Consider the following 12,688-nt stretch of genomic DNA (forward strand, 5'->3'; position numbering starts at 1 on the left):
AGACTTACTGATCGAAACCAAAACACTTTTATAAAATACATTCTTTTCTACCAATTACTGGACCACAATAATTTTTATTTCTTGCTTCGTTAAGGAAGCCTTTACCTCAGAAAGATCATATTTTTGGCAAGTTGAATTAATTCATCTTTTTTTGAAAAGGTCTAAATGGTCCTGGGTAGGGCTTGAAAGAAAGGTTTCCACTTCTGATGACATTTTAGAAAAAGCTTGCCGATTTCACAAAAGATTTCAAAAACTAGGGGAATTCAAATTTCAAAAAACAATGTTTTCTGAATTATTTTAGCCAAAATTCAAAATCCAAGGACGAGTGTCCAATTTATTTTTTTTACCTGTTTAGGCCCTAATAAATAGTACCAAAAGAAAGAGTGAAAAGAACAAGCTCTGAAAAATTTAACAAATAATTTATTTCCCTATATTAAACATTGTAAAAATGAAGAAAAAAATAAGAACTTACCGTTTTAAGAATCAAATCCAAAAGTAATACAAAAATAATCCACGAATTAAATTTTAGAAGTCCTAGTAATGAATTCGGGTTCGAGTCCCGACGAAAAAACATTCAAAATAGAAGACTATGACGTATACTGTAGTCAGTATAGAGCTGATGTGTACAGTCCTTTGTGGGAGTAATGTTGCTTTATTAAAAAAATCACACTTTGGATGCCATCAATGAGTCCATTAGTGTTACAGATGCACATTTAATATCATTTATGGCATCTGGCTATTCTATTTTATTTCTTGCGAGAAGCAAATCATCGTCAGAATTCTCATAGTAAATAAGTATTCAGCAAGGTGTTAGCGCACGTCATTGCGTGTTTATAGCATTCCAGCTCTTCGACAAGCTGAACAACCATAAAGAAAATCCATTGATATCAACAAAACTGTCAGTAACTGAGTCACACAAAAAGCCAATCGAAAAGGTTTTGCTCGTCTTGAAGAATAATCAGTTTACTTGCTTATATTATTGACTCCGAACACAGATACGGACCAGGGGCAGTAACGACCCTGATTTACAGACAGTAAATATCGAGTAAATATTTGCCAACGTGCCTCAGCTCCTCATAAGAACTTCACATATGGAGCTTCACTCGTATTGCTTCGAGATTTGGAACCATAATCATCACTCGTAATATTTCATAATCAAGCAGTACTATTGTACAGGTGTATTTCGTTACTGATCTATGTTAAAGTCTTCTAACAAACATGGCTTTCCACTCTCAGAAACTTCGCTTGGCAGTTTCTAGCGTGGACTTTCATGCACCACTCGTGAGTGACGTGAGGACAAAGTCATTGGAGGGGAGGGTAGAAGGTTTTGGCCAAGGTCAGTAACATAAATCCAAAATCCTCTATTATGATACTACTGGGTAATTCACTTCTTATCGAGCTCTGTCTATTAAATATCTGAAACTACCTGACACGCTAACTGTATTAATGAATCTTCACACCTGATAGATCATATTTCACTGGTAAATGGCTACATAAAGAAAACATTACGCTATTATTTTCAACACCACGAGATTGATCTTTTCTTAATACTTAACCCTCAACTCATTTGCAACAACTCGACGAATTAGAGCCAAAAGGCAACAATTACTTTCTAAGAACTGACCAGTTTTGGATCCTGGCCTTTAACATTAGGAACTGTATAAAAACGAGTTGTATATTATCATAGAGTGGCACTTTCTTAGGTGTTTGTATTTTGTAATTTTTGCAGGTCAAGTGCTCTGTGATTTTGAACGACTGAGTAATATAAAAAGAGAATGAGCGTGCCTTGACCCCACGAAAGCATTGAAAAGCTGATAGTGAGTCCTGCTTTGTAATCATTATCTTTTTAAAACAATAGACACGCATAACTCTTAAAAAGTAGCTGTTATATATTTTAATAGTTTATTTAGTATATTCGATCCATGTAAAGCGGTAAAAAGGAAATAAAATGTCGCGTCGTATTCACGTTTGTGAAGATGTCACCAGAAGCCCTAGGGTAAGAAGGTTACGAGGCGGAAAGTCATTGTTCACTGTTGGCGTAGGCAGTCTCAACTATCACGCTTGACTGTCATTTTTACATCGCTCGTCTCCTGTGTTACATACATCGACAGTTTAGCTTACTGAGTTAAATTCTCCAGTGGGTAATTTCTACGATTTATTAAGACATGTGCTAAGGACACTGTGACTTGAGTAAAGTACTTTATGAGTCGTAAGTTATTTCCTAATGATGTAGGAATACTAATTCAATTTGCTGAAAAGTATCCGCAGTTCAGGTATGTAAGTATTTGTTTCACTTTACTGTATATAGCTAGGAAGTCTTCTATTTATCTCATCATTAATGAAGGTGCGAAGTGATATACCGTTATTGTTTCGTTAGTTTGTGTGTTAATTCGTACGTTTGAGTGTTTGCTACACCCTTACTAATCTGGACCCTCTTTTTTCTACACTAAAGAAAATTTATCTGTGGATGCATTGAAAGGCACAGCAACTCACGTAAACCATGCTTCAGTGACTTTTTTATTTTCAACTGTTCGTTTATTACGCCCTCAATATCTTTTAACCTATTTCACTTACACGTATAAAAAATAGTATATGGATACATCTCCACGAGATTTATTCACCATGCACGTTTTTCGCTTGAGTGACGTTTGCTTTTCCATCCCTTTGATTTTCACGTCCTCGTGATCCTTAACTTTATTGCATCTAGATTTATAACGCTTTTTTTCCACGCCACCTTTATGAAATCTTAAATGTTGCTGCATTTTGATGCTGAATATATTCAAGTAACGGTGGCTGCACGTGATGGTTTGGTCGTGTGCTCACAGCTAGTGGGAAACGGATCCTGTCCGCACCAGTCTGTTGTCAGGCCTCTTCACTTTGCAAGCCTTTTCACTCTGATTGCTTGTGCCATCATTCTTCCATACCTACCAAATCTGTCTATAATCAGTTACTCGATATAGACTGCGATAGCCTTGGCCATCAATCCTCGATACCCACATCTGTCTATGATCAGTTACTCCAAATAGACTGCGGTAGCCTTGATCATCAATCCTCCGTAAATACCAAATTTGAGTATTATCGGCTACTAGAAATAGACTCCTGTAGGCGATGGCATTCTTGTTGATCAGTGATCACCTTGGTAAAGTTTCATCTATTGCAGTTGTCATGTTAACAGATATTCATGATACAGACATACCACCACGTAGAATTGCTAAATATATAATTGTTCAATTGTTGGTTGCTTGATTGGTTGTAAAGGCACTTTTTAACACATCTTTGGCTACACCATACCAAGGAAACAGGAGCTATGTGCCTTTTCAAGGACACAGAGGCAGCTGACACTGACTGGCAGAGGAGGAAATCAAACTCGCGATCGTTAGATTGCGAGTGTCACGCTTTTCTAACAGAGCTACCACTGCTCTGAAACTTTGTTCAGTTGGTGAACGTTTTAATTTTCATTGGGAGTGGGGTTTAGGAGAGGTAGCAGCAGTGCCGGATGAAGCTAGTGCGGGGCCTGTAGCATATGTTATAAAGGGGCCCTAAATTTAAAAGAAACCCACATAAATATTAAAACACATATATTTTTACATGTTGGTAATTGATAGCTTCAAATCATTTTGCGTGGAGCCCTTGAAAGTGCGGGGCCCGTTACATATGCTACTTTTGCTACTAGGATAATCCGGCACTGGGTAGCAGAGATAAATCTAAGCTCCAAAACAGGAAAACATGCACGATATACGATCCATGCACAATCAACACATATATTAAGCATGTAAGTAAAAACGAAAATAAGGGGATTTTGGGGGGAAGAACCATAAGGAACATAGTTATTACATTTTTTTGAATTTCTAATTGTCGTGAACTTTAAAAGTTCGGTCTTTTTTGCTCTGTGAAATAGGAAATGAATTATGACAATATTATACATTAATGCATGATGGCTGAAACGACACATGGATGAAACGACGTAAGATACGATAAGGGTATGTCTAAAAGCCATAAAACATTGCTTAAGTTTTGATGTTCTTTGAGGGAATTATTTTTTATTTTGTTAATTTCTGCGTTTCTAAATCCTGAAAAGTAGCTTTCTGTGGTTGATCAGAAGTGTTTGCAGTGTTTGTCCAAATCAAAAATAACCGACGCCAACTTTTGTCAGGGCCTGTATATATATATATATATATATATATATATATATATATATATATATATATATATATATATATATAATCAGCGTAACACCCCGATGTTGTTGTTATAGAAGGTATATTTCGATGGAAATAGAGATGGGCCGAGTGACCTAAGATGCTAGCCTTTACCGTTCCTGTCCGCGTTGGTTTGATTCTCGACCTCGGCCAACGTGGGTATTTGAGAAAGCTTGCCAGTATCCTCACCTGAGTCGGTGGTTCCTCCAGGGATTGTCCATTGTTCTTCCTTCACCGAATAGAATAGCCGCCATAGACAGCAGATCATGTGCTGAAAAATGGCGTTCAAACCACAACAGCAACATCAATGGAAATATAAATTTCCTATTATGTAACTATGAGGTTTAAAATTTTGCCGGTGTTGGATGGTATGTGTATGCAGGAAACGCAGATATTTACGCATGCCATTTGCTTTTTCTGATATTGCGTATCAACCCCACCCCTACCTACCCTCAGCCCCTGTCCGTTACTAAAGAGGACATTCGTTTCGCTAGAGACGAATCGGTAGAACAAATTGTGTACATGCATTGCTAGCTTTCACAAAATTTACAACTGCATTCATCCAGGTTTACATCAAACATAGACCATACAGTACATTCATGTATTGGACTCAACTACGTAAAAAATAAAACACTGAAAAAAAAAACGAGCACTAGACAGTAACAAGGACTAAATATCACATGACTGTGAAAAGAATGCAGCGTAAGATTTATAAGCAGTCAATAATGAAGTGTCTATTGTAAATTGTTAGGGCTTCGTGAGCTGTGGGGACCAAAGTTTTTCTATTAAGACGTTTATAACAATATAGTCACTTAAGCCAATTTATCAAATTAAATATCTTTAGGGGCCCTTATCTTCTTTATCGAATACGTAACTGAAATTATACACAATGTAAACGGCAGAAAAAAAAATAATTTTGGTTGTATTTTGAAATGTTCAACTGAACTTGTATACATGCATTGCGACAGTCACACTTAAATCTTTGGTGTTTAATTACAGCTCAACCTTGCATTAGACGAATACTGTTGATTTGTAATTTGACAGTAAATTTCAGGATGGTCATTGATTTTTTATGTTTTTACGAGTGATTTTCTACAAAAGCTATGTCATATAAATTATAGATCAAAATATTTTACCTGTTTTTCCATTGAGGAAAATTGCGAGTGCAAGACAATTCATGTACACTCACATATTTTAAGATCAACTTATATTTCTATCACCAGAAGGTGGCTGAAAATGCTTTACTACTGAACTCGTTAAAAAATATGACTAAACTTCTATGAACATGCAAAGGTTGCATAAGTAGGCATGAAGATAATCGTCAGCTCTGAAAGGTCAATGAATATTGTCCTCTTTATTAGACGTGTTTTTTACATACGGGTATTGGGGGGGGGGGGTCTTGAGAAAAAGAGTACTTCCTTGTTCGACTTTCTCACCTAGATTAAGAAAGGTGTACCATAATTGCAGAATGGTGTACCACACACGCATGGTGTAAATAGAATCGTGCACCGACTACATTTCACTGTCTTTTGTAATTTGATGCAAGGTATAATTTTAATCTGAATTATTTTGTTATAAATCTGTGGAGTGTACCAGTCGCTCATGAAGTAAAAATGCAGTGTCTCCTGACCACACCGGTTCTCTAAATTGTTAGAGCGTCCTCCTCAAATGCGGGGGTCGTGGGTTCGAACCCCGGCTAATTCATTCCAAAGACTTATAAAAATGGTACTAGTAATTTCCTTGCTTGGGACTTAGCATTAAGAGTTTAGTGTTAGGACTGGTGAGTCTGGTGTCAGGATAATGTGACTGAGGTGGGGGGACAATGTGTTACATGTCTGCGGCATGATTCCCCAGTGCTACACATCACTATACACTGCAACACTGCAGACATCGTAGGGATATGACTGAAAATTGTTCAAGCGATGTTAAAACATGCAAATATCTCTCTCTTACACACACACACACACACAGATTGTCGCCGTTCCTCTTACAGTGCATGCATACTAGAGAGGTTGGTGGTCCGGCGGAGACGTAAAATTATGATGCATTATCAAAAAGAAACAATCAATACTATACGTCAAATAAATGGATCTTATTTGTCATATACATCCTTCTTCAGTCATACATGCATTTTGTGTTTATGCGTAAATATATCGGTCACATAAATGTATCAGTTCAAAAGAGGTTTGTGCAAATTTGCATTAGATGCTACTATTAATGTTAACAGAACAAATTGGGGGCGATGATTCAATGAGCACTGTTTTAGACATTTTCATGCATTTAGATTTAAATTAGGTTATTCTATCCGATTCAGAATGTCCGAAATCGTGAGCTTACGATTGTATTCAATGTAAATAGGCCGAAAATTGCTTTTTAAGAAGGTCACGCTTAGTCGTACGCAGGAGTTTCCCCGTCTAAAATAGATTATAATTCAGAGGCGCTTTGTTGTAGACCTTGCGTTTTGACATTAGTAATGTACTATCCAAAGAGTAAAGCAGTTTTAATCAGCTAATTTCAGAGCAATAGTCATTTGTTGTGAAGGGGACCATGGGATACATTCCGTGTATTACTCTCTCTCTCTCTCTCTCTCTCTCATATTACAAAGTGCACTAGACGCCTTTCTCACTTGTAGAAGAGGTTTATAGACATGGTTGCATGCATGGTCAGGCAATGTCATGAGTGCGTTCATATTTATCACTTATGTTAACACGCATAACAAATGAATAGCGGAAGTAACGACATAATCTGTTTTTTGATAAGCTGGCTATGCCAAGGCTTTGGATTATATAATGTACAATCGGAAAAAGCAAGATATCATTTAACAGAATTTACAGATGGTTTACTATTAGCACAGACCTTGCAATTTCCATTCAATAATAAAAGTAAAACGTGAAAGAAGAGTAAAATCTTTCATATGGATTCATTTCATATTTCATGTATAGATCACTCGCGTCCTCCTTGGTACGGTTTTGAAGTACCAATTTCATTCTTGTTTACTTCTTTCTTAGTTTACTATCAAAAGCCCCTTCATTAAATGTTACACCCCACCCCACCCAACCCCAACATCCGATACCTTTCAGTCTTACAGGCCCTTCTTTGATCGAAGGAGTTTCAATTCTAGTCAGAGTCAAACGTCATTAGAAATGTTATTGACTTCTTCAATCTCTACGACTGGGTGACATAATTACATTTATCATATAATTATTACACATAGTATTAAAGTTTCTACATCCGTATCATGGATTACATATATTCGACATTTTAAAAACACTTCATGACGCTAGAAATGCCGTACATGTAAATGACGTTATGACGTCAATGAAGGGAAAGGTATTTCAGGTCTGTTTCCTGACAATAGGGCAAACCCTGTAGGTCCGATATATATATATATATATATATATATATATATATATATATATATATATATATATATATATATATATATATATATATAGCTGATTCTCTGATTGGATGTATACCAGACCTTTTTCATTTGTGACATCATTATATTTGTCCATACCCCATAAACAGAGATTTAAATATATAAATTAAATCCAAACAACAGGAATCAACATTGTAACAATGAGTTTGAAAAAAATAAATAAAATTACTGTTTTCGAAGTTCAGTAAAATTAGAAAACGATCATTTACAGTACTAGAATGAATATTTTGACAGTAATCTGCTTTTAATTTAAAAAAGGTCTTTCCTCTTTTATGAGGAGTACTCAAGGGGAGTAAGTCTTTCTAGAATAAATTAGTAGCAATTGCATATCAATACAAATAGGGCGAAAAAGGTTGGTCTCATTCCACCTTTTGGTCTCACTGGACAGTTTATCGGTGAATTTTCATCCGACAATGACCTTTTGCAGAAAAACGAGAATAATTGTACACTGAAGATGCAAATAAAAACAAACTAATGATTTTTATAGAGAGCATGCATGTCAGAGTTTGACTTCGCAATCAGGTTAATTCCTTATACAACTGGTGGCTTTTATATTCAACCAACAAAGCCATCAACCCCTCTTTTTTTTTGCATTCATTTTTGACAGCAAAGAGCTATTTTGAATATTCTCCTGTGACAAGGCAGCTAAAAGAATCAGTATGTGTCTTATGCATGAAAACTATAACAAAATAGCATACTTTTCATCATTCCTCAAATATCTCCATTTTCAGATATTTACCTCTGTAGCAGACATACAAAAAATACATGTGCCAAGTCGGCTGTTCATTTGCAGCGAAAGTTACGCATTTGATCTCCAATGCTAGTCTAACTGTGACAAGCAGTCACCAAACAAGCCAACACATTTTCAAGCCTAACTCAAAGTAAATCTAAACCACATTACAGATTTAGCTTCTGTGTGAATTTATAAATGCTAGGCTTATGATAATTAGGTTCATGCCTTCTACCTTAACAATTAGGGAGGTATCAAAATACGAAACTATCCAGTGTGACCTTTGCATGAGATATGTATAGACATTTTAAAATGGTATTCTGCAGTTTTATCAGGTAAAATCGATATCATATTTATCGTCATGTGATAAATATAATATTTTATATGTGCTCATTTGTCTGAAATTGTTGGCATGAATGGGATAAAGTTATCTTTTGCGAGTCAGCCAAAATATAAAAATAGTCAAATCATTTATCAAAATTCATGTAAATGATCTATCACTTTCACAACCTCCTATTTATCTGTCATATATTATTGCCCATATATATTATTGCCCATATATATTATTGACCATATTATTTAAGCAACTTTTTTTTTTTGTTCAGTTAAAACGGAGATCATGAAACCAGTCAAGCGATAATTAACGTTCATATTCATTGGTTTTCTACCCAATTCTGAATACAGCATATACAATATTATACATTTCCTGTGTTTTATTATGCCTTTTGGAATTCAGTGTGAACGTTTTCGATTAATTGAGTATTTTGAAATCTCCAGTCCTCACAGTCATCAATTAAAAAAGACAATATAATCCTCAGAAAAAGGTGTAATCGCAAACCACTAACGACGTACCAGTTTCACTTGTTTAATGCTGCATTTTATAGCTTTAACGAATCTACGGTGTTTTAGAAGAAACAAAAAATACCCAAAACAAAATCCAACCAGGGTACCTAAAAATATCACATAGTTTAATTTAAAGTCGATCAGTTTTACGTGTACCAAATGACAAAAGCTTTGTTTTTGTCCGTTTAAAGGCAGACCTGAACCCCTATATCAGATCCATCATTATTAGCCTGATTGATGCAATGTCTGACGCGTTATACTGATGCGATCAACAGTAAACGAGATGTTTATGTTTAAACGTACATGCCACCGATATCCCTCCAAGACCATTTACAACTTAAGCAGTTTCCCTGACTCAAACCCGTGTGACGCAACTTGGGGAACCCCGTGGCGTGGGTCACTGTTTTCAACAAGACTGTTTTGAATCCAGCTAGAGTTTGAAGCGTTTAGAATTAAGATAAGAGCCGCTCTTCTGCCTGATGCTTTGCTATTTATTATTCCTCGAGAAAGGTGTGTCCACTAAACTAAAGCACATGGAAACCACCCACCTATAACACCCAAGAGTTTATGCCAGACACGAGAGAGAGAGAGAGAGAGAAAAAATCATCTTGTACTTATATTAATTGTACATTGTCATAATTGAAAAACACTGCTGCGTTAATGACTGTGTTTCTTAATTGTTTGTATGTGTTGTATGAGAGAGAGAGAGAGAATTCGTACTGTAATCCTAACGAAACCAGCTGTCATTATTTGTTCTCTTGGTTTTATGTAGTATTTTGTTGGTTGAAAGAAAATTAAGTTTCGATAGTTTGACATGCACTCAAATAGCCTTCAGATCGTTTTGGAAAGAACCTGCACGAGTCCCGAACGATACAGCATCGTCTGCATACAACAAACGTACAAATCTATATTCACTCCTTTATATTTATTTTCTTGCAAGAAAGATTTTCGGAGTGTAAAGAAATAACAAGAGCAATGCCGGTTAGAGACTGTCTCATTGTCTAATGCTACAAAATATTTTGGAAAAAAACTACACTGTTTTCTGACAACAGCATGTCATATATATATATATATATATATATATATATATATATATATATATATATATATATATATATATATATATATATATATATATAATGATTTATTCATCGCATTTGTTTTCAAAACTGTCGATAATCCTCCAAAAATATTTATTGATTTTTACTTCTAAGTTTTCTAAGTGTGTTTTTGTTTCAGGTTGATCCAATTTATTGATGCGAAAATATATTGTTTGTTTGTAGTTTTTACGTTCCTTTAAAAGATTAATTTTGTTTTTACTGACAGGGGATTATGTCGTATATATTCCTAGCTTAACTGTTTTCGTCATGCATCTTGACAATGATGGCCACGCCGAACTTTATTTAAGCATTTATTGCCATTATCACTACAATCAGGTATACCCGTATTATTTTCGAATGTTTTTCGGCACAGTCAATAATTTCAAAACTAAACTGCATATATCATTAATAAGTTCGTTTATTTATTCCACTAATATTTAGCTGTGCATGTTTGTTACCTTTTCAGATTTTGCAATTTTGGCATAATTAATGATATTGACAAAGTTGATATCTTTTTGTGATGTTTCCAGTTTGGCTTCAAAGACGAGTCTTGAATGTCCGTCTGTTTCCAAGTGAGGCTTGTTTCTAAGCTACTGAGGTTATTGATATTCATTAGAAAACTAAATGATTCTATTGAAAAGACAACCACAGAAATATATCGGAACGAAAATATTCCTATATTTCGGTGCACCTGCCTACTTAAATATAAAGATTGTTAGTTGCTTTTAATACATTTCAATATTACCCTCATTGTTTAGTATAGAGTCTTCCTAATTCTTTTTTTAACTGGATTATTTGTGTATCATAGATGAAGAATAACCGTATGTAGTCGCTTGTAGGGTGAGTCCAACTGCAACCAACATAGAACCTGATGGGCTGGTGCATTATCTGAGAGTAGATCGGCGTCTTTATTGTTTGTTTTACTGATTATTCCTAACAAAATACATAAGACCCATATCTGATGGTGTATTATGCAAGAGAAAATCTGGGTCTGTGCTGTTTGCAATAAGACTAGACTTATGAGCGAGTAAGTCGGTATGAAACTGGACTCGATTTCTAAGCGAGTACATTGGTATCAAATTAGGCTCGACTTAAAAGCGTCACCACTTTGGTATATACATGGTGAAAAGTGTCATCAGAATCAAAACTTTCGAGAGAAAATATCAGCAACACTGAAAAGAGATCCTTATTAATTCTGAGTCTGAACACATCATCTGATTCTTTTCAATGACAGTCAAGTGAGAGGGGAATGTAATTTCCTACACCCCCAGATTTATGGATGCATTTTGGATTGTCCAATATGTTACCTTCACACAGAGAATACCGCAACTTCGTAAAACGTGTGTGAAGTCAAGACGTTACAGTTAGCGTGTAAGTCGATAAATGTTTTGTGACCTACACATTTTTATTGGAATGAATGCACGTGGAAAGTCCGTTTTTGTTTTGATATTTAATATACTTGATCATTACAGATGAATTACCTCCAACGAAGATCCTATAACATGTAGTTTTGTTTACAGTGAGTGTATCTAGAAATATATCAGTACACCGGGTATTTCTGTTCTTGTGACTTGGTCTGAGTGCTGCGTACATGTAATTCTCAGACCCGATTACGGTCGCATCGAAATTATTCAAATAAGTAAAATTTTTATTTCGACACTCATTGCTTCACTCATGTTTTGGTCGTTTCTGTTGATATTTATATTCGATTGACATGTGGTTCTGTAAGTGATTATTCTATTTGCTCATTCCATTGTATTCATTTCATTTGACACTTCTTTTGTCTTGCGTGAGTGTTACGTGGTTCATTGCATGCTATTTTGTTTCATTCGATTTAAGTCTCTTTCAGTCGTGATCAATTTTTTCTTAGGATGTTTTATTCCGCTATTTACATCATGTATTGCTTGTCTTTTTCATTTGTGTCTTGTCCGTTTTATTTGAGCATTGCTATTATTGTCTGAGCTTTAATTGTACCATTGTACAAGCATACTTGTTTACAGCTTTTCTTGCGTTATTAGAAATTTACTTCTTTTATTTTAATTTCATATTTTGGGCGGCGATGGCTTTCCCTTCGAGCCCATATTTGGACAGTCTGTCATAACTGCTTTGCATAGCAGACTGGTACAATGGTGGTACAGTAGTATTGATTGCCATGATTAGCGGCCGCTGATCGATTGGGATCTGCTAAATCTGTGTTAAGTTTACTGCACTTCATGACTTTATGACACTCTTGAAACATATTACTTAATGACACATTTATAAACTTATAAATGTAACACTCGAGTTCACGTGCCTGTCTAAATGTACCGAATGGATTACTAATGGTGAAATATCTACATATTTATATTACACACACACTTGTTGCTAAAACACA

The 12,688-nt window shown here is 35.3% G+C and overlaps 1 protein-coding gene across 2 annotated transcripts in view; it reads left to right on the forward strand.

The window, feature by feature from the left end:
• The first annotated feature begins 2,110 nt into the window (after positions 1-2,110).
• LOC149803077 (FMRFamide receptor-like) overlaps positions 2,111-12,688 on the forward strand; it is a 318,116-nt gene continuing 307,538 nt past the window's right edge. For both annotated transcript variants that reach the window (XR_016420133.1, XM_089952652.1), the window contains exon 1: positions 2,111-2,273. The gene's annotated coding sequence lies outside the window, so the exon portion shown is untranslated. The remainder of the gene's footprint in view (positions 2,274-12,688) is intronic.

Source organism: Sinohyriopsis cumingii, chromosome 3, assembly GCF_028554795.1.
Source record: "Sinohyriopsis cumingii isolate HCF-2022 chromosome 3, ASM2855479v2, whole genome shotgun sequence".
NCBI lineage: Eukaryota > Metazoa > Mollusca > Bivalvia > Unionida > Unionidae > Sinohyriopsis > Sinohyriopsis cumingii.